This window comes from Sphaeramia orbicularis, chromosome 3, assembly GCF_902148855.1.
Source record: "Sphaeramia orbicularis chromosome 3, fSphaOr1.1, whole genome shotgun sequence".
NCBI classification, from domain to species: Eukaryota; Metazoa; Chordata; class Actinopteri; order Kurtiformes; family Apogonidae; genus Sphaeramia; species Sphaeramia orbicularis.
Genome location: NC_043959.1, coordinates 3126142 through 3149364, shown reverse-complemented (window position 1 = coordinate 3149364; position 23223 = coordinate 3126142). Strand labels below are relative to the sequence as shown.

Genomic DNA, 23223 nt, shown 5'->3' with positions numbered 1-23223 from the left:
CATCAACTTGAGCTGTAAATAAAAATACCAAATACTCAATAATTGTCACATTTTTAACCCTTTAAATGCTGTGTTTGTAATGTAAACAAACCATCTTTTTGGATGGTAAAAAAAAAAAAAAAATTTCAATATATTACATAAAAAGTGGATCACGTATTATTTGATTTTTTCATCCTGGCATATGTCACTGATTAACTCCAACATTGGTTAATCTGCATTATTATTTTTGGCACTAAGTCAAATGTTCAAAAATACTAGCATCTGTCACCAAGTGTGCGTAAAATGCACATCTATAAATCAAACTATTAAATATTATATATTGATTTATTTTTCTGCTCTAATTTGATTTTATTTTAGTAAATCAAGGGCAGCCCTAATCAGACAGATCAAATGTTAGAAATAGTGCGTTTTATGCACACTTGGCAGACAGATGCTAGTCTGGTCATTTTCTTTTGTTTACAATGTGCACATTTTAGTTGGTGGACAGAATTTTAAAGATCATGTAAAAATGAACAACTTTTGAATTCTAACCTTATTTAAATTGTGAAAAATAATATGAAGTATTTTAAAATGAAGTTCAAAGTGTGCATAAAAGTTGCACCCAGATACCAGAGGGTTAAATAACCTCTCTTTATTGTTTTTGTTCACTCTCATTCTCAATAGTGTCATTAGAAAGCAGTTTTATGCTTTCAGTTAAAGCTCAGGTTTATATTTTTCAGCTTCATGCGCCTGACTGTACATTAAAAAGCACTGGCTTCTCTAAAGTGAACTCAGGTGATCCCCAGTCCTCAGTGTGTGCTTTTTAAAGGTACAGATGAAGCTACTGACGCTGCTATCGAGTCAAATCAACTGACTGTTCCACGTCGTATTTTTAGGATGAATTTCTTTTTCCTTTTGCACCAACTGGGGCTTTTTTTTCCTTGTCTGAGCCGCTGCAGAGGCCTGATAATACAAAGCAATCATTTTCCCAGACAGAGACGCGATATCCATTTGATTTTACTAATTTAATTTAGTCCGCTCAAGTGTCACATTACCTTCAGGTGAAACTTTGATTGCATTTTTACACAGAACGAGGACTGTGAGGGTTTTGTCTCTCCTTGAAATGGATTTTTAGAAGGGATTACTGTGTGGCTGCTGGATCTGAAGGATAATTACAGCGACCAAAAATCTCTGTCAATGTACATATCAGCAAAAACGTTACCCTACTATATCTTTTCATCCTTTTTCCAATGCAAAATAAATAAAAAAATACAAATTCTAACTCTGTGGTGACATTATGTTCATTGTGTTTTCTCTTGGTACCTTCTTATTCTCCTCAGGAAGACTGGTGAATTGCACGTTTTTCACATCTTACTTTAGGTTTTTTTTTAATATAAAATAACAACTCTAACAGCCCCTAAATTTAGTAGGAGAACACTGGTATTTTTGGTAAAACTGCTGAGAATGTTAATTTGTGTCTACTCCCTCCCAATAAAAACATTCCTCCCAAAAAAGTCGACTACTGACATCTATTTTAAATGTAGTGTGGGTACCTCGTGGTAAGAGTTTTTTTTTCTGTCGTGAAGAAAATATCTGCAACATTAAGTAAACAATATTTCCGAGGGATGATATTGTTGAGGTAATTACATATATGAATTTTCGGAAAAAGAGCATACTTTGGATTTTCTTTAGGGAAAAAATACACTGCAATCTAGCTCTAAATCCAAACCTTTACGCGTCATTATACATTATGCAAAGAGGGAAAAAGGGGGAAACAAGATGGTATTCAAATCCTCAAAAAGATATTATTTCTAAAACTAAAATCAAATAAAACTGTCAAAAGTAAGAATTTTTCATTTATGGGCAACAATGCAAGTAATAAAATTCAATGTGCACAAACAACATCAGCAACTTCATGTTTCAGAAATAAAAACTAAATAAAGACACCGACTTTAAGTGAGCGGAAAAAAATGAAACAGAAATTTGGGAGAAGCATTCGTAACAATATGAAGAACGTGATCGTATCAGTGAGGACAAATGAATTCAACACAGATTATGATAATGGTTGATGGTCATAACAGTCAAAGAAAGTAAATATTACTCTATCTCCAACACATCTTAGGACACACAAGTAGAAACGTCTGCTATTTACATTTTTTTTTCCTATTCAGTGTGCATCTATATCACAACATTTGCCAGAAGTCCACAACATACAATAAATTCAGGGTTTCACCTTTGGTTATGTAATTATCAAGGCTAGGTTTAAAAAAATATAGAACACACGTCCATGTTACTTTGCATACAGTTAAATTCAAAGTGAAAACATATCGACAAAGCAGCTGGTCAGCTCTAAATTTGCATCTGAGAAAGAAACCTAAGGTATTTCATCTTTACGTCGATGATTCCCGGCCGATGAAAAGTCGGTGGAGTTTTCATTGGCTGTTCTGTGGGATTAGAAAGAAGTGAAGTGGCTGAATTCATGAGGGCGTTTATGTGCCTGACATCTTTGCTTTAGTGTTGAGTGGATGGTGATGTAAGAGGATACTGTGGTGTGTCGTATGCATGTGTCTCAGATTTCTCTCTCAGCCCCTCTATACACTTTCTGGATGAGGATTTTCATGTGTTTATGATACGATGTGACTTAAGAGAGTTTGTGGCCAGCGTTTGAGTGAGCGACTCAGGCCAGCCTTGTTTGGTTGACAATATGAAACAAGATAAAAATAGATTAAGTCGTACTGCCGACTGCACGTAAGCAGAGAGCAAACTCGCCGTTTAGTAACACCTACGAAGCCGACCCAACGGAAACATTATGTCGACGTTACAACCGAACATTGTTCTCTATCATATTAAAATATTCACATCTGTTCCTTACAAGACACTTTTTCACATGTAAAGAAAACATCTCTGTGTATAAGTCTCTTAGCTTCATCGCTTCATACATCTGTATATGTGTAATAATTAAGGCAATCATTTTGGGCCACGACTTACTCGCCTGCTAACTCCAGTTTCAACCCCCTCAGGGTTGCTTTTACTCGTGTCCTACAGCAGCTCCGTCTCCATTTGTCCACAAGCCCAGTCCTGTCCAGTCGTTGTTGCTTTTCAGTGTCCGCTTGTACTGACGACGACCGGTCACAATGTTTTGCTTGGTGTCTGCAATTTCCAGAGACATGAGGCGACTCCCTCTCCCTGTAACTGGCAGCGCTGCAACAGAAAGAGAAACAGGAAACAGATTCAGATCTATCATCGTTTTGGAGAAGATGGCACCGTAAGGACACAGCAATTTGCCCAAATGGCAGAATGATACTGCACATATTTTCCTTTCCCCTCCCAGAGGTTGGACAAGAAGCGTTCAGTTACAGATAATCATCAGGGTCATTAACCAGGCGCTGCTATAAAACCAGTGCATTCTGGGATACATCTGATGTGTGCTGACATAAAGACCAGACCGGTACTTATAGAGAGATTTAGCATTCTAAGTTAAAGTTGTCCAAATTTTAGAGTCCCCATCCACTCATGCACTTTTCAGTGTTTCCGTCGCTGTAATATTTGACTTTGACTGTGCCCAGTTTGACACTTTGAGGGTTTTCTCACATTCATCTGTTCTCACCAAAAATCTGAATGTTATGGTTGGACGGACCAGCAGTATTTGAGACATGACTGACATTTTCAGTGTCTGATGACTGTGGGGGAGATTTCCTGCAGTTTTAGAGTTGTTTAAATAGTCCTGTCTCACATTCAGTACATTTACCTGTACAATAATATTCTGCATCTGTCAGGGAAACAGCATGTTCTGTTTGGATATTAGGAATTAAGGCTTTTAATAAATACAGAATTACCCATTTAAGACATGTGGGATATGCTCGTATTATTTTTGAGGATTCTCTGGACGTGTGTACGTGTATGTGTCTCATTTGAAGGTTTTACTAAAATGATAATCGGCCTCCTGTTTAGTGGAAACACAAGTAGAGACAACATCCTCTGTTATTGGTGTGATGGATGAATAAAGCTCATATTTCTGTTCAGAGGGAGAAACACACCTGCTAGTAAACATTATGAAAGAGGATATTAACAGGTTTTGGGATATAAATATCAACTAACTGACCTACTGAGAAATGTGTGTGAAAGACGGAGGCTGTGTTCACACGTCTGCTGACAGTGACATTTACATGAACACTTGTATTCCAAAAAAACTCTATTTACATGGACAATGAAAATGAACAGTCTTCTAATATTCCCATTTACATGCAGACGGCGAGTTCACGTGAACTCAGAGCCTATCTACACGACAACGAAATGATGACAGTCTGCAAAAGTTTAACCCTTTGGTGCATGAATTCTGAGAAATTTATGTCAAGGTTTTTGGAGTGTTTTTATTCTTCTTTAGGCATGAAATAACCAATGGGATTGAAATTTCTTGAAAGAACCTATTTTTTATGGAGTTACAAAAATGTCCACTCATCTGAACACTGTGTTTAATTTTTGAAGCAAAGAAACATGTATTTAAATTGCATCAGAAAGTGATATACTGTGTGAAAACTATGAAACGAAAACATTTTAATGCAGCTAATCTGATGTTTTCTCACATTTTAGCATACTCTAATATTAGTTTTTACTCACTTCCTGGGGACAATATACAAAAAAAAAACACTTTTTTGTGCACGAAAACTGGTAATTAGTCTAATAACAATGAGCAGTTGATTTATACTCACACATGATACTGATCAGGTTTATCAAGAACTGTAAAGTTGCAGTAATTGTATGAAAGTCAGTGTATGAGATGGTGTGTCCACTGTGTTGGCCGATACGCAAATTTAACAACAAAACCCATGAATATACAAGAGAACAGCTGTAGAAGAAGTGTCCGCTGGAGTGACCACTATGCATGAAAGGGTTAAAATCATTTCAGCCTTTTGTCCACATGACACCGGCGTTGTCGGGGCCTTTTAATGGTATGTTTTGAGAACGGGTCCCAGAGCGAAAAAATCTCACAATGCCGCCCTCGCGTTGCCATGTAGGTAGGCAAAATGACACTTTATGGAAACGACGACGCCATACCATGTGACCAGAAGAAGAAAACCCTGAACGTAACATCCAGTAACAACAACAACAACAACAACGGCAGATTACAGAGTTGTGTTTGTGCTGCAGGTGTTGCTAAGTTTATTAGCTCTACTACAACAAAACCTGGTAATGCTGCATCAGCTTGACGACCAGACGCATAAACAGATACAGGTGTCAGATACTTTTAAATCCACCACAGTGTCCTGCTAGAGGGGCGACCCGGACCCTGCACTCTTCTGTGACTTTAGTGTATCCTGCGGCGAATGTTTTGTTGCTAGGATGTGCACTCAGCTTTTGATGACGCTGACAGTAAAAGGGTCTATTACACCATTTTAACCCAGTTTTCCCATTTCCACCTGGACGCTGATATTTTTTGAAACGATGCGCGTATTGATGCAAAACTTTTAGAATCCACAAAAGAAAAATACCACGAATGTTGTCATCTGGACGTAGCCTCAGCCTCCCTCTTGTGTTCCTTCAGACACCTCTTGGAAAAGGTCACCATTACACTATTATATGTGGAAATTCTCCATCATCATGTTTAACTCCACATGTGTGTCTAGGTAACATGGACTTTTCTTTGAAGTGTCCATCTTTATCAGAGAGGATGTTTGTCTTTTGGAGCTGAAAAGATTAACTGACTAATTGATTCAGTTCCTCTGTTGTTGTATTTCATGTAGATGCTTATTGTGATTGCACATGATGCCAGGATAAACACACAGTTGTATGTTCGTTCCATCTATAGCTGTTAGTTGGATTCAAATGTGTTGAAGACTGCAGTGCACATACTGTTAGATGTCATTTGACTTGTTTCTTGTTGTTTATATCTATACGTATTTTTATACTTTTATACTGTTGTTATTGTGATTGTTGTTATTTCTATATAGATATTTTTTATCCTTTTCCTTTTATACTTTTTATGGTTGTTGTTTCAGCTGGTTCTAAAATTAAGGGAAAGTTGTTTGTCATTTTCAAACATGTCTGTTTCACATTTTCTCTTTTTTTTTTGCCTATGCAAATAAAAGTTTAATCGAACTGAATCATAGAAAATAATCAGTAGATTAGTCAATTAGAAAAATAATCAATAGCTGCAGCTCTTTTGTCTTTACTCCATCTGACCATAAATAGAGTCTGTGCGTCACATCCTGCAGGAGAACTTTCACATTAGAACCATTTTCTGAAAGTGCTGTATACATGTCCAAAGAATCCTCATAAAACTGGAATAATATCAGCATATCCCACATGTCTGAATTGGAATTGTTTTTAAAAAAGCTACAAATGTTCAGAATATCCATGTGGGATATTCCATTAACATATCAACTATCATATTCAGAATATTGTCAAATTATTATTATTATTATTATTATTATTATTATTATTAATAATAATAATAATAATAATAATAATAATAATAATAATAATAATAATAATAATAATAATAATAAGAAGAAGAAGAAGAAGAAGAAGAACAATGGATTAGTTTTATGTAGCGGTTTTCAAGGCACTCAAGCACTTTACATTATTGATCCATTCTTCATTCGCTCTCACATTCACACTCTGGTGGTGTTAAACTACATTTGTATCCACAGCTGCCCTGGGGCAGACTGACAGAAGCGTAGCTGCCAGTTTGCTTCAAACGGCCCCTTCGACCACCACCGAACATTCATACACATTCATACAAATTAGAACTAACAGTGGAACATGAGTGCACAAATAATACTCAGCAAAAAAAACCATTTGTAATCATGTTATGCACAGATGTATGTGAACAAGAATATTAGAGGAAAACTGATTTCCATTAACTATGTGGATGTGGCACCACATACTGAATGTACTGTACACATGTAGGAAACCTGTGTAACATCTGTATATTACACAGCTGGGTCAGATGGTCCTGCATTCAGAAACAGGCTTAATTCAGAATATTCAAACTGAAGTGACTGTTAACATGACATCCACCAATTTAGCGTTTAGTCGTCAGATTATGAAGAACTGTAGAATGTTCATGTGCACCGATGCTGTAACTTCACTATTAAATCCATGTTATGTTTACTCTGCCATTACAATTGACTTTTATTGATAAAATCTCATGCTGTGGTGTCTAACTCAGACAAAAGTGATGCAACCCATAAAATTTTGGCCTTAACCTAGTTGACAGTAGCAGCTGTCAAAAAACTGACAATTTCTACAATCTTCAAATGGTATCATAGCATAAAACAGCATAAAACTGCATCACAAAACTACAACAAAATCCAATTACAGTCACTGAAACTAGTGTGAATCATATTGAGAATATTTTTCAGTGGTAAAATAATCTTTCTTTGTGAAGAGTTGAATTCTGGAAAAGTTTAAAGTCAGCGTATAGTATAAACAGCTACAGAACGAACATGTTCAGTATTAAAAATCCACTCTTGGTGTTTATTGACATGACCCTGCTCTGTAGATGTGTCTGCGATGCTGATTTAGCGCAAATTAAAAATTCTTTCTTCATGAAGTGTTTCTGTTCTTTTAGCGACCCCCTGTAGGGTAAAACATTTCACAGAATAACTGTTCTGTGTCATAGCTATTTGTGCTTATTAAGATGCAGACTATTAGAGACAAGCGTCCTCTTTAAACAGAGCAGCTGTTGTATAATTCTCCACCTCAATAATTTGAGGATTTCCACATAGTCTCCAAGGAGTTGGAGACATTCTGTATGCAATCATAGCTGCAGCAGGCACAAGGCAATTACAACAAACATACTGAGTGTTTTTATCTAATTCCCTTATTAAGACTTTATCGCTAAACCTACGGTTGTTTGTATTTATTTTGTTTAATTCAGGAGCTAAATGTGCGTGGTTGTGGGCCGACTGTAATTCTCTACCTGTAATGAAAACAGATCAAATATTTCCAGAATTCACACGAGTGAACATACCAAGACTCAGACGTTTAACTGACTGTAATGAGGTACAGTGAAGGGGTCACAGGATGTCTTTAACATTAGTCATCATCATCTGTGAGCCCACACTTGTTTAATTCTGAGGCTGAAATGTCACTGTGTCACTTGAATTTGGTTTGAAAAAAACCTGAATGAAGCTGTTGGAGTGTAGTAAAGTCCTATCTCCTGAGATGTGAGGAAATAAATGCAGCACAGTTTAAAGTAGGCAACCTACAGCTGGAGGGAAACAGGGCCATACCGCAAACGCAGACACCAAAATACACACTGAGGAAAATATTTGTGCCAATGCCACTTAATAACATCTGACCCATGCTGCCATCTCTGTTGGGCTTTACGGCTGTTATTAGTGTAAACTGCATGAAGACAATGAAAAAATGCCATCCCATGATTTTATGAGCGGACATCGTAGCAACAAATTATGTTTAATTTACTTCTAATGAGAGGCTGCAATATTCCAATGAGTCATTTGTTTTGTGAGGAGCTTTGGTGCAATGAATTCACTAAAGATGATTAATGGGAAAAGACCTGAGCCTGACAGGCCCTGAAGCTTTAAAAAGAGGATCCAGGATGGTGTGTTTATTACAAAACATAAAGAGGAAGTGACCTGGTGATCCCCGCTCATGTGTTTTAGGGTTTGTATACAGTCATAAAGTGAAACATCACCTGTCATTACAAAGAATGGATTTACGTACTAGTCTTCAGTGCTAAGTAGGGATGTAATGATTACTGGTATAACAATAAACAGCGGTAAAATTGCAGACGGTTAGTATTACCGTTTAAATTCTAATTCTCATGATAACCGTGTTTGATTAACGCACTTTTCTGGAGAAAACGCCGATGAAAAGATCTGCTTTTATGTCAAATATTTGAGTAAAGTTTTAATTTATTACAATTTTAATTTTCTATAACTAATATTTGGAACCAATATTCACTTTTAACGTCTTTGAAAAGGTTCGTTAAGCATCTGTGTGTTATTTATGCAATGACTTATATGAATTTTTCAAATCGTATTTTATATATTTTTTTGCGTGTTTTCTGGCCTTTTATTTCAATATAGTAGGTTAAAGTGAAAAAATAATAGACAGATGATATAGATGAAGTTGTGCTGAAAAAACAGATCCCAAACATGGGTATAGTAAATATTTGTTTCTATAGTATATAAAGGCCAAATCAAAAGGACTGAAAAACGGACAAAATAGACTCAGACCACTAAGGGTTAATATTGGAATGTTTCTGACACAGAAGGGACATTGTGCCAATTATTTTATTTGTTTTGTTTTGTTTTCAAAATACAACTTGGTTAAATTATTTCAGTGTGTGTATTAGTACTTTTTGAACATTTTGAGCACAATTTCAACAATACCGCGATAATAATGAGAACCGTGATAATTTTGGTCACAATAACCGTGATATGAAATTTTCCTATTGTTACATCCCTAGTGCTAAGTAATAATTACTAAGGCCTTTTAAGAGTTTATAAGGTAATTGTCAACATTTGAATGTGTTAATAAGACTTTATAAATAGATATTTCAGCTTCTTGATTCTATCTGAGCTGTGGATAAACCCACATCAGTATTACTGTTCCATAAGCATTATTTTAAATTCTTCAATTCTGTCGAGAGTTTGGATTTGCCGGGGAGATACGCATGGATGAAAGAGATGAACAGAACAGAGGAGGAGGAAAAAATAAAGGAGATGCAATGAAATGAACGGTGAAAAATGAAGAGCTGAAAAAGTGAAGATGCAAAGCTGTGACTGTTGAACAGACTTCTGTCATCTCTTCACTCAAACGCAGCAGAAATGTACATCATCCATGCAGTTATTATCACCCAAACTAACACAACACACTGGATTCACGCCTTTACTTCTGGTGTTACACAATTAAAACACAGCGTTCCTCACTTAAACAGCCATCAAAGAGACGCAACATAAATGAGCAGTTTTTCACACATGCACACAGGGCCAGATTTAGACTTGGTGAGGCCCTAAGCTCCATAAAGCCCTGAGGCCCCCATCCATCATTTCTGAATCTCTTTAGCTGTGAAAATGATCTTTCTCCTGATTTCTCCTGATTCCAATTAGTTGCCATCAAACATAGAAATAGTTGGAATATTGCTTCCACATTAGGGAAAAGTAAATGAATCTGGTCTTGAAAGATGATTTGATGCAGATCTTTGTGTGGAATTTGTTCTTTTCCAGGATAATTCTGCTTGATTTAATCATGGAAGTGCCTCAGTTCACCCATGAGGTTAAACACAATTATATACACTATAATAATTCCATGAATCATCAATAGGCTCTTTACACAAGGAACATAGATACTAACTATTACACATATAATTCAGCTATCTAGTCAATGCAGTTATAGATGATTAATTTGCAACATTTAAATTTTAAGACAACACAAGTAAAAAAAAAAATTCTGGAATTTGTTTAGGCCCCTTCAGATCATGAGGCCCTCAGCTGCAGCTTATTTACCTTGTACCTAAATCAGTGTGTGCATGCGTGGTCGGTGGCAAAAACTATTAACCAATCTGATAAACATGAGTGAAGAACTATATTACACAGCACACAAAAGTTTACTTATCAATACATTATTGCAGTTTTGTGGCTGTTTATTCTATGAGGCCTTGCCAAATATATGTTGTGACAATTTCATAAAGAATAAGCCCTTGCTGGGTTTATGCACTCTAATAATGGTAAAAAAAAAAAAAAGGACTGAACTTATGTAGCGCATTTTCTACACCTTAATGGTGCCTAAAGCGCTTTCCTCACATTCACCCATTCACACACACTCATACACCAGTTGGCGCCACTGGTCACCAGTGGTCCTTGGCCGTGGTAAAACCACTGCAAACTACAGCCACATGGTGATTATTCTTTGACTGTAAGTTCAGCACTCTGCACTGGTGCGTCTAGAGTCTTTTATAATTATAATTAATAATATATATGAATCATAGTTCCTCAAATTGTGGCCTTAACCAGGTAGCTTTATTTGAAATAGTACGATGCAGACCTTTACTTCTAATTTCCTAGGATTTTGTTTAGTTTTTATTCATTCATTCATTTTCTGAACCCGCTTTATCCTCACTGGGGTCACTGGGGTCACTGGAGCCTGTCCCAGCTACATAGGGGCGAAGGCGGGGTACACCCTGGACAAGACGCCAGTTCATTACAGGGCTGAACATATAGAGACAAACAACCAACCACTCTCACATTCACACCTATGGGCGGTTTAGATTAACCAATTAACCTATCAGTGCATGGTTTTGGATGGTGGGAGGAGCCAGAGTACCTGGAGAGAACCCACGCAGACACGGGGAGAACATGCAAACGCCACACAGAAAGGTTCCACCTATTTTTATTATTATTATTATTATTTTTATTATTTTAATATTAGGATTACTACAACTATAACTTCTGTTCAGTTTTTAGTTTAGGATAAATGGTTGTACTTATGGTGAAATTCCATTTTGATCCATTCAGTTTTAAAACGTACTACAGTGTGCTTTTCTATAAATGCAACACATCATTATCTATTAAAGTAAAAACCCTGTAGTGTTTCATTGGATAGAAACCACTGGTTGAATAAAAGAGCTTTTAATGTAAAAACACTGGCTTTCTGGTGCGTGTGTAAACTTTTACAGACTAGTTTTGCTGAAAAACACACACACACACACCTGCAGTGACTGAGATTGGACAGTAATACTTCAGATGAGTGTAAAAACAGCCACATTATATAGTTGGAATGTGTAAAATGAAACTGTTGGGTGCTTAACTGGCAGCACATGTTATGACCGGCACCAGAACATTATTCATATTATTTTATCATTATATTTATTTATTTATTTATTTATTTATTAGATTCTAGATTTAATTTATTGGTCCCCGTGGGGAAATTCGTCTTCACTGACTGAAAACATTACAGGAAAAAAAAAAAAAAAAAAAAAGACATTACGTAACATTACAAGAAAAAAAAAAAATTATTAGCAGTATTACTAATGTAATTGCGATTGAAATTCAGTTTTTATTTGTTTCTTTGTTTTGTTTCTGCTTTTATGAGAGACCCAGCCTGTAATCAACTGCTGGTTTTTATTTGAGGAAATACAACTTTACATAATGTGAAGATGCATTTGGATCAGTGCTTATAAGTGCTTCATTAACTATTAACCAAAGCTAATACAAACAGCTTAGGATAAAGTGTTACCTATGAATAAAATAATACTTTACAAAGCATTAGTTAACAGTGTGGCGACTACAGGGAAGAACAACATAGTAAGACCTGAAACAAAAACCCACAGAATAATCCCCTGTGCCGTAATGGTCCATGTTTTTATGGTCGACCTGGCCGACCCGCTGTGTGCACACCTGGATGCTTTAGTGGTTCTGGCCCAGCAGCTTCCAGCGCCACCAGCAGAAATCCCTTTGTTCCTTCAGTGTATGACTTCAGGGCAGTGTCTGCTCCAGGCTCAGCTAAGAGGACCGCTTAAACCCATTCAGATTAACGGAACCACCCACAAGACATCACACTTTGTAATTCACAAGCCCTGCAGCACCTCAGGCATGGATTTCAAACCATTACGGTGTTTCCAGAAACGTGTCCAGGTGAGACTAGCAGTGACAGAGGTGTGTAGAGCTTCACAACCCGACGGCACAAAACTACAGTAACAGAACAACAGGGTTTGATAGAGCCGATAAAACCCATGGACTGCACAGTTATTCTCACAGATAGCTGAAACTCTCTCCGATGTTTTGGGGAAAATACACTTAATGAAGGTACATTATTACTAACACAACTACATGAAAACACAACCCTTAAACTGACCTTAAAGAGGAGCAAAACCATCAGCTGGAATAGCAATGACAGTATTACTGCAGTATTTGTCATATGGTATAGAACAGTGGTTCCCAACATTTTTTGGCTCGTGACCCCATTTTAACATTGCAAATTTCTGGTGACCCCAGACATTCAACATGAGCCTTTTTTTTGCTAAAATTAATTTGTTTTTGATCATGTAATAGTTTGCTATACTATGTTGCAAATAAACATTAATTTTAGACAACATTTAATCTAGAAAAATGTATATTATTATGGATGGAGGCAGTAAATCCAGGTGTAGATTACTGCACAAAGAGAGAATTTTATTTTCCTTGGTCAGGATCTGTCCAGTCAGTCCAGCTGTGATTTACAAGGAGGACAATTAATACTGAACAAACAAGAACTGAAACTATGAATTATGAAAGAGCTGCAGCATCTGAAACTGACCACAATGAACATTTGACACATAAACAGAACCACAGTGCTGCAGTTTCACACTCACAGTTTGTCATGTTTTTTATGGATTGAGATTGTCTCTCTCAACTCACCAAATATTTTTTATTAGTATTTTTTTTTTTTTTTTTTTAATAAATATTAGAAATTCCAGGCGACTCCACATGGGGTCCCGACCCCAAGGTGGAAAAACAGTGGTATATAATCTCAGAACTGCTTTCATTTATCATTGTAAACTGTTTATTGAATTCAGAATCTCACAAAAAATATTAAAAAACCTGATGTGGATTTTGCCATTTCTTGCAAAAGAGAAAATGCACATAGAGGAAGTGGAAACATCTTTTATCAATGCAGTCTGAGGTAGAAAACATGTAACTCGATTGATCAGATGATCAATGGTCGTGATGAGGAGGAGCAACTGGCACCTAAGGTAGAGAATATATTTGACATCACTGTTGCAATTTCCATTACATGTGGAGGTCAACATGAGGTATCACATGAGGTATCAAATATTTTGCATTATTGCTTAAATACAAAATAACTCATTTCCACTAGGGATCTCTCAAGTAAAGAACATTGTTTTTGTTTTGTTTTGTTTTTTACCACCATTGCAAATGAAAATCTGTCCATGTAACTGAGAGAAATGATGATTACAGACAATATATATATATATATATATATATATATATATATACATACATATGTGTGTGTGTGTGTGTGTGTATATATATATATATATATATATATATATATATATATATATATATATATATATATATATATAATGTATTAGACTTTCATTCACATACACTGTATGTATAATTATGTCATTTTACAGAAACTGAAGTACTGCAGCTTGTATTAAATGCAAATGAAGCATGAGTTGAAGTAACTGATGGCAATTTACCTCCAGTGTATATGAGAAGCAACTGTGACTTCACTTTGTTTTAGGAAAGCTGATTTGAAACTACTACTCTGCATTTCGAACTGGAAATGACCATATCTGGACAAAAGGGGCAGGGCTAGGGGGCAAGGGATCACAGCCATTTGCAAGGAGTCATGGGTAATCTAATGCTAAATGCTAGCTTACCAACTCAGAATTATTAAACCACAACAGTAGGGCTGTCTGTCAGGAAAACTCCAGGTTCATTGCAATAATCAGGCGCTCTGAAAGGGGAGCAAACTGCCAATCAAAGCCTCCTGTTCACACTGAGATTTTTATTAATAGAGGAAAAGTGACAAATGGACCATTTATTAAGGGTCTAAATAAAGCAAATAATCCTAGAATGGCTCCTGGGAAAAAAACAAACTACAGGCTTAATACAGGGTGTCCCAAAAAAATGTATACACACTTTAAATAATTGTAAAGTAGGTGTTTATTAAAATTCATTGAATTTTCAAAATGTAATAAAATTTACAAACATCATTTTATAGTTTTGTCACCGCCTGTTCTCAAACTGATGTCCATTCTGGTCCAGACTCTGCTGACGACGACAGCCAATGGAATCGCACACATCACCAAACAGTTCCCTTGGTATTTGTGTGCATTCACGTTCAATGGCTGATCTCAGTTCAGCGACTGTTGCAGGTCTCATAGCGTAGACTTTGTCTTTTAGGGATCCACATAAAAAAAAACAGTCTAGTGCTGTGAGGTCTGGTGAATACAGAGGAGATTCAACCAAACGCCTCTGTCCAGTCCACCTGTTTGTCCAGTTCACCAGACCTCACACCACTGGACTTTTTTTTTTATGTGGATCCCTAAAAGACGGATCTACTAAGATCAACTTATCTGCTAAGATAAGGGGTGGGGGTGGGGGGTGTAGTTGGACTGAATGACTGTCAAGCGCACATAATTTAGTCCCACTGTAGCCGAATGTCGGTGCGTATTTTTAATCACAATCATCAGGAGCTGTAAAGTGTGTATGTGTGTGCGTGCGGGGGGGTGGGGGGTGGGGTGGTGGATTGAATGACTGTCATGCGCAGATAATTTTGTCACACTGTAGCCAAATGTTGGTGCGTATTTTTAATCACAATCATCAGGAGTGGAAAAGAGTCCCGTAAAGCGTGTGTGTGTGTGTGTTTAGTAAATCAGTTTGTACATTTTTTTGCGTGTGTAATGAGTTTGCACACATTTTAATACATGCAAACCTTTAGTAGATCCGGCCCAAAGTCTACGCTATGAGACCTGCAACAGTCACTGAATTGAGATCAGCCATTGAACGTGAACGCACACAAACACCAAGGGAACTGTTTGGTGATGTGTGCGATTCCACTGGCTGTCAAAACTATAAAATGATGTTTGTAAATTCTATTACATTTTGAAAATTCAATGAATTTTAATAAACACCTACTTTACAATTATTTAAAGTGTGTATACATTTTTTTGGGACACCCTGTATTAAGCCTATAGTTTGTTTTTTTCCCAGGAGCCATTCTAGGATTATTTGCTTTATTTGGACCCTTAATAAATGGTCCATTTGTCACTTTTCCTCTATTAATAAAAATCTCAGTGTGAACAGGAGGCTTTGATTGACAGTTTGCTCCCCTTTCAGAATGCCTGATTATTGCAATGAACCTGGAGTTTTCCTGACAGACAGCCCTACTGTTGTGGTTTAATAACACCTACTTTACTATTGTTTAAAGTGTATACACATTTTTTTGGGACACCCTGTATTGCCAGGGATTTTGGGAGCAGCACTGCTGGCATTCAGCAATAACACACTTCCACATTAGCTTCATTTTGGAGCTGAGTTGGTGCGTAACGCTTGGTAATTTAAAATTAACGTCAATGTACACGAGTTTGTTAATTTCCTGAAATTCTGTCCCATGTATTAAATCATTATAAATCATCATTATAATGTAAGTACACAAGTCAGCCTGCCCCTCCCTGTAAGACAGTGTCCAACATACAACACTTTTAAAACTCACTTAAAACAGTGGCTCCTAGGAAACCAGACATGCACTTATTTTAAATTGACGTACGTTTCATCCCCCCTACACTTTCTCTTTTTTGTTGTATGTAAGTATAGAGGTGAATGTATAGGCTAATGCCCCTGTGATCATACTAGGTGTATTTGTTTTTTGTTTATTTGTTTGTTTTGATGATGGCTATGTCATCATTATTTGTATTTTTAATTTTTTTTTTTTTTTTTTTTTTTTTTTTAATTTATAGCGATTATAGCGTTTTATATCTTGTTTCTGTCACCTGCCAAGGGACTGCAGATGAAAAGTAGTTGTTTTTACTAATTCTGGCATATTTACATAGGTGTATTTTTTAAACAGCAATGTTCATAAATGTGCATGGTCCCTATTAAATAAACTAATAAAAGAAAAATAAATAAATTAAACAAATATCGAACATGAACCTGGTCATAAAAAAAAAAAATCTTAATCCTTGAACATTACATGCTAATTATAGATGCAAGTTATGCCCCAAAGGAAGAACCAGAGGGAAGAAAACAGTGTGACAACAAACAGGGTTTTGCTTTTATTTTTGCTCTCATGACCATTTTGACCTCTGAAGATATCAGCGCAGATGACAGCACTACATGATGGTAATAAAGCTCTTATAAATAGATACAGCTGGACTGTGCATTAGAACACCCACTATATATATTTTCATAGATGACGGCGTGTCCTTGTCTGCCTCTAGGAACTCAGACTTGTAAATAGGACTGGGTACTATGGGCTAATATGTTCACATGACAAAAATATTTTCAGGAAAAATGTCACATCATTTGAAGCCAAAGGCTGATAATCAGTAGAACATTTCAGAAATATAGAGGACAAAGTCTTTATTTAGCATTGAAACACTGAAACATTACGTTCGTGTTTCAGCAGACAACAGAAAAACAAAAAAGATAAACTGTATGATAAGTGAAATAATAATATGATGCATACAGTTTTAACCCTTTGCCGTACTTGTTCCTTGTACCTTTGTGTGGCTTCATGAGGGTAGGGCTGTGTATTGCCAAGAATCTGGCGATATGATACAAATCACAATACTAGGATCACGATACGATATATCAAGATATATCATGATACTGTTAAAGAGGCAATTTTTTGTTTGTTTCTTTTTTTAAATGAATATTTCCTTGAATAACTGAATTACACCCGAAATCTGCACAACTACTAAAAACATTTTTATTGGATCCCAACAGGATCTAATGTTATATCACAAAATGTTTCTGTGTTAAAACTGAAATTATGTTTTACAGACATGACAGTTTAAGAGCCTGTTCAAATGTTCATGTTCTTTTAGTTCAGAACTAACATCAGAACAGTATTTTTGTGCAATCCCAACAAAGGAACTAACATTATTTAATAAAAGAGTCATTCATTCATTCATTCATTCATTCATTTTCTGAACCTGCTTTATCCTCACTTGGGTCACAGGGGTCACTTGGAGCCTATCCCAGCTACTTACAGGTGAAGGCGGGGTTCACCCTGGACATGTCTTCAGTTCATCTCAGGGCTGAACATATAGAGACAAACAATCACTCTCACATTCACACCTATGGGCAATTTAGATTAACCAATTAACCTATCAGTGCATGTGTTTGGATGGTGGGAGGAGCCAGAGTACCCGGAGAGAACCCACGCAGACACAGGGAGAACACGTAAACCCCACACAGAAAGGTCCCACCCCCATCGACTGGTGTTGGAATCGAACCCAGGACCTTCTTGCTGTGAGGCATGAGTGCTAACCACTGCACCACCGTGTCGCCTAATAAAACAGTCTTAAATAATAATAAATAAAACATAAAAATGAAAAATAAAAATGAACCTCCACAATATCTGCATTTGAATTAATACCTAAAAATATCAATACAGTACTTTTTAATATCGATACAGTATTGTGAAATGAAATATTGCGATATATTGCAGAACCAATATTTTCTTACAGCCCTTCATGAGGGATGTAATAATAGTGAGGAAAATGCACAAAGCAGAAACTTTTTGTAGAACGTAGAATAGAGCTACACACCAGATAGCCTTTATTTGCTGAATGGTGTTTTGAGCGCATATCGCTTCTGAATAAATGCCAAATCATCATCTTGTGCTGGAAATATCCTGATTATCATCCTATAAAGTCCCCAGAAGTTTTTACTCTGTATTTCTGTGACACTGACAGCTCTTTAGCCTCAGCCCAGGGTAGTTTTGTAAAATGGATTGTGGATAGTTGAGGTGGTGACGCCATTCATCAGAACTTTGAGGACGGACCCTGTACTCAAAACGCTTCGCAGCAAATAAAATCGTTTAATAGGAGCATGTTGGTGTGTGAATCGATTCTGTTCTTGATCCAGTGCCCGTCTTTGTGGACTCTGAGATGTCAATGTCTTCTTCATCATTTTTATAAACTGCAAAAGTTTGTATGTGGACCTAGAAGTAAAGTCTGACACTAAAACAAGGTTCTGAAAGAAGACGAGTCACATGAGGACTGTGGCGGTGACAGTACTGTTACTGCAGAAGGAGATGGAGCAGCTCCTCATTACTGGATATCTCAAGCCAGCACACTTCTTCTAATCTCAAGGTTGTTAACTGTTTTCTACACAGACGTAAAGTGTCATTTTTGAGTGAACAATTACATGGGAAATGTGGGAATGGCATTTCAAAAGCCTAACAGTGTGATGAAGCATGACCTCATGTCATTTGTGCTCAGTTTCTTATTATTAGTTCTTGACTGATTATTCTGTAGCAGAGGCGACATAATGGCTGTAAACATTTAACTTCACCTGAATACCTCAGATCGTTCCAACACAGGTTTCACTGTTATGACAGTTTGTACTTAAGCTCTAACTACACTGAGAATATCCTCCCTGACACCGGTGTTCTTTGGTTAATACTCCCATCAACATTTTCTTCTGATGTTTTCGTCACAAATATTAATATTCATCAAAGCACCAAGGAGAAGCTTTTTTCAAAGGAAGCTCAGTGCCATCCATGAAACACCCCTCAGGTGACAAACGTGTCTTTGTCTGTCCTCTGCTGAGAGGTTACAGATATTATTTGTGATTGTGACAAGGTTGTGCTGGCCTTTCAGAGAACAACAGCTCAGATGATGATCAGCCCTGACCCATAAAAGCTGTAAGCTATGTGCTCCTCTTTAAGATGTTTACCAACTGCTCAAAAGCACTTAAATATATTATCTAAATAAAAGCCAGATATATAAAGACAGATTAAAGTATGGCTAAGAAGCAACCAAACATGTGAACACTAGCATTTTAAAGAGATATCTGAATGTTTATTTTAATCGCTGACACGTAGGCATAAATGTACATTGTAAATTGTACTGAAATATAAGGTATTGTACTGTATTGTCCTTTAAGTAGCACATGTTTATTTTAGTTCTTGATACATACAAGGGATGTAACGATTACCGGTATAACAATAAACCGTGGTAAAATTGCAGACGGTTAGTATTACTGTTTAAATTCTAATTCTCATGATAACTGTGTTTGATTACTGCACTTTCAGGGGAGAAAGCCCTATAGAAAGATCTGCTTTTATGTCAAATATTTGAATATAGTTTTAATTTATTACAATTTTAATTTTATATACCTAATATTTGGAACCAATATTCACTTTGAAAGTCTATGAAAAGGTTCGTTAAGCATCTGTTTGTTATTTATGCAATAAATTATATACACAATTTTCAAATCAGATTTTATATATATTTATATTTTTTGTGTGTTTTTTGTCCTTTTATGTTTTTATAGTAGGTTAAAGTGAAAAAAATAATAGACAGATGATACAGATGAAGCTGTGCTGAAAAAACAGATCCCAAACATGGGTATAGTAAACATTTGTTTCTATAGTATATAAAGGCAAAATCAAAAGGACTGAAAAACGGACAAAATAGGCTCAGACCACTAAGGGTTAATATTTAAATGTTTCTGCAAAAGAAAGTACATCGCGCCAATTATTTTATTTTTTATTTTTTTTTAAATACAACTTGGTTCAATTATTTCAGTGTGTGTATCAGTACTTTTAGAACATTTTGAGCACAATTTCAACAAAATCGCAATAATAATGATAACTGTGATAATTTTGGTCACAATGACCATGATATGAAATTTTCATATCGTTACATCCCTAATATGTACTATATTGTATTGAACTGTACTGTTTTGCAATGTATTGCACCTGCTTGCTCTGTACTGCACTTATTACACTGTATTGTTTTGTTTTGTTTTGTATCGCATGGATCTCTGTTATTTATTAAGTGGGGACTGCCGATGAAAATTAGCATTGGTGCTAACTCCGGCATATTTACATATTTATACTGAAATGGAATGTATAAATGTGTTCATTAATGTGCACTGTCCTGCCTAAATAAAGATACATACATACATACATACATACATACATACATACATACATCTTATAATTTTGCAGGATTTGGAAATTAAAATATATGTCGACCACATACAGCAAAAAAAAAAAAACATACTGCACTCCAACAAATCACCTTAAATTCACAGCAGTTACCAATTTAATCAAATGTCACATCAACAAATAGATGTTCTGAAATCCCACATGGACATAAAAGAAAATATATTTTGTAAAAATCCCACAGGGACTGACTTTAGGCGAGTGCACATGCACATGTAGCGCGTTGCCTGCTTCCTGCGTGCTGACACTAATCCAAAGGCAGCGGGGATTTTCTGCCTCTTGCTGCTTCTTGCCTCACACCCCTGCAGGGCTTCAGATCCACTCTGGCTTTCCCAGTCGCACACAAACACGCACAGACCAAACACACGAAACACTATAAATATTCAGGCCAGGATTGGTACATGTAGCACACGGCGTTCACCGGGGACATAACACACACTGTGCTCGTTTCAGCCGTGCCATCCAGATCTCCGTCAGCACTTTTCTGTGGGAAAAACTCACACACATCTGCTGATCTGATGCTGTTCATTTAAGCAGACCTGTCCGTGAATACACTCGACAGAGCTCCAAAACGGAGCCGTCTCATCAGTGCGTTTTATTAATGTTTTCCCCTTCGGTTTGCACAGTCCTCATTAGATGTGTCGACATGATGAGCTGTGCTTCAGGTGTTTTGTGTTTGTTTGTGTTTGTGTCTGAGGGTGAGACTTTGGAACGCACATGTGCAACACGGTGAGTAATATTACACCATGACGGGCTGTCACACTGAATTAAAGGCACCACGCAAGTGGTCAATGTTCACATAACACCATTAATGACAACACACTAGAGCTGCAGCTATCCGTTACTTTTGTAATCGATTAATTTAAAGATTATTTTCTTCAATTTGATCAAGTGATTATTTGAATAGGTGGAAAAAGTGTGAAAAAGGCTATTCTGAAAATGACAACTTGTCCTTTATTCCAGAACCAGCTGAAACAACGACCGTAAAAGTATAAAAGTAAAAGGATATATAAAAAAATATCTATAGAGACATAACAACAATATAAGAGTCTGTCAATCATTCATTTTCTGAACCGCTTTGTCCTTGAGAGGGTCATGACGTAGCTGGAGCTTATCCCAGTTACCTATGGCCGAAGGCCGGCTTCACCCTGGACTAGGGATGTAACGATTACCGGTATAATGATAAACCACGGTAAAATTCCTGATGGTTACTATTACCATTTAAATTCTAATTATCATGATAACCATGTTTGATTACCACACTTTGAAAACTCAGAGAGAGAGAGAGACTTCTGTTCTATCTATCTATGAAAAAGAAAGTAAAACAACTCAAACTTGATATGGAAACTGGTCAAACAATGGCCATAAGGTGCCATCTTTAATACACATTTGTATGTTTGATGTTTATGTGTTAATATTTGAATATTTCTGCAACAGAAAGTACATTGTGCTGTAATTTTATTTGTTTGTTTCTTTGTTTTGTTTTTTTCAAAAATACAACTTTATTAAATTATTTCAGTGTGTGTATAAGTACTTTTTGAACAGAGCTGACATATACAGACGAACAACCAGTCACTGTCACATTCACACCTATGGGCCGCTTTAGCTTAACCAGTTAACCTATTAGTGCGTGTGTTTGGAGGGTGGGAGGAGCCAAAGCACACGGAGAGAAACACGCAAACACAGGGAGAACATGTAACCCAGGAACTTCTTGCTGTGAGGCGACAGTGCTATCCACTGCACCACCATGCCGCCCCAGAATAAAAGTATATATGAAAATATCAACAACAGCAGACAAGTCAAATGACATCTACAAACAATATGTGCACCGCAGTCTGCAACACATTTGGATCCAACTGACTAACAACTTAAGATGGAACTAACATATAACTTTGTGATGATCCTGGTGTTAAGTGCATCACAATCTGTGCGTTTCCATGACAACTTTTCTTCCTGGTTTAATCTGATTAAAGGTTAGATGCTATTTCAGATGTCCATGTAAACACCTTATTCCAGTTGAAAAAGAAAAGTTTGGATTAAATTTAAACCTGATTAAAGTCAGTGGTTTAATCCTCTTTTAACTGCGGTCTAAATTCTTCCTGGACATGTAAAGCCTTTATTTCGTTTGGACTTTATTCCTTCCATTCTGCACATGCTCAGTGTCTTGTCCTGTGGCGATGACGCACACATTCTGCGCTGGTGGAAGAATCTGCACTGCAGTCTAGTCTTCCCAAAGCGTTCCAGTGGAATATTCTGATGGGATCTACCAGCCTGGAAAACCCTGAAGGAACAGTTCAACACTGGCTTTGGATTCATTCATTTGTCCTGAACTAATGAGTTCCACAAGTGGGACAAACAGTTTGAACTGCAGCCCTAACGTTAGCTTAGCTTAGCCTAGCTTAGCATAATGGCTTCATTCCTCTGCTCAGACGTAGCCAGGCTTTTAGAGGTGATTTGTAGTATTTTAGGAGTGATTTGGGTCAGTTCAGTTCTCCCTAATCATTCCTTTAGTCCGCTGGGGTCAATATGATCACAAACTGAGGCTCAGATCATGGTCATGTGACTTACTGCAGGAAG

General features: G+C 36.7%; 1 protein-coding gene across 2 annotated transcripts in view; it reads right to left on the bottom strand.

Moving 5' to 3' along the window:
* Positions 1-616: 616 nt before the first annotated feature.
* Positions 617-23223, bottom strand: part of kcna4 (potassium voltage-gated channel, shaker-related subfamily, member 4) — a 124733-nt gene continuing 102126 nt past the window's right edge. For both annotated transcript variants that reach the window (XM_030128413.1, XM_030128421.1), the window contains exon 3: positions 617-3180. The gene's annotated coding sequence lies outside the window, so the exon portion shown is untranslated. The remainder of the gene's footprint in view (positions 3181-23223) is intronic.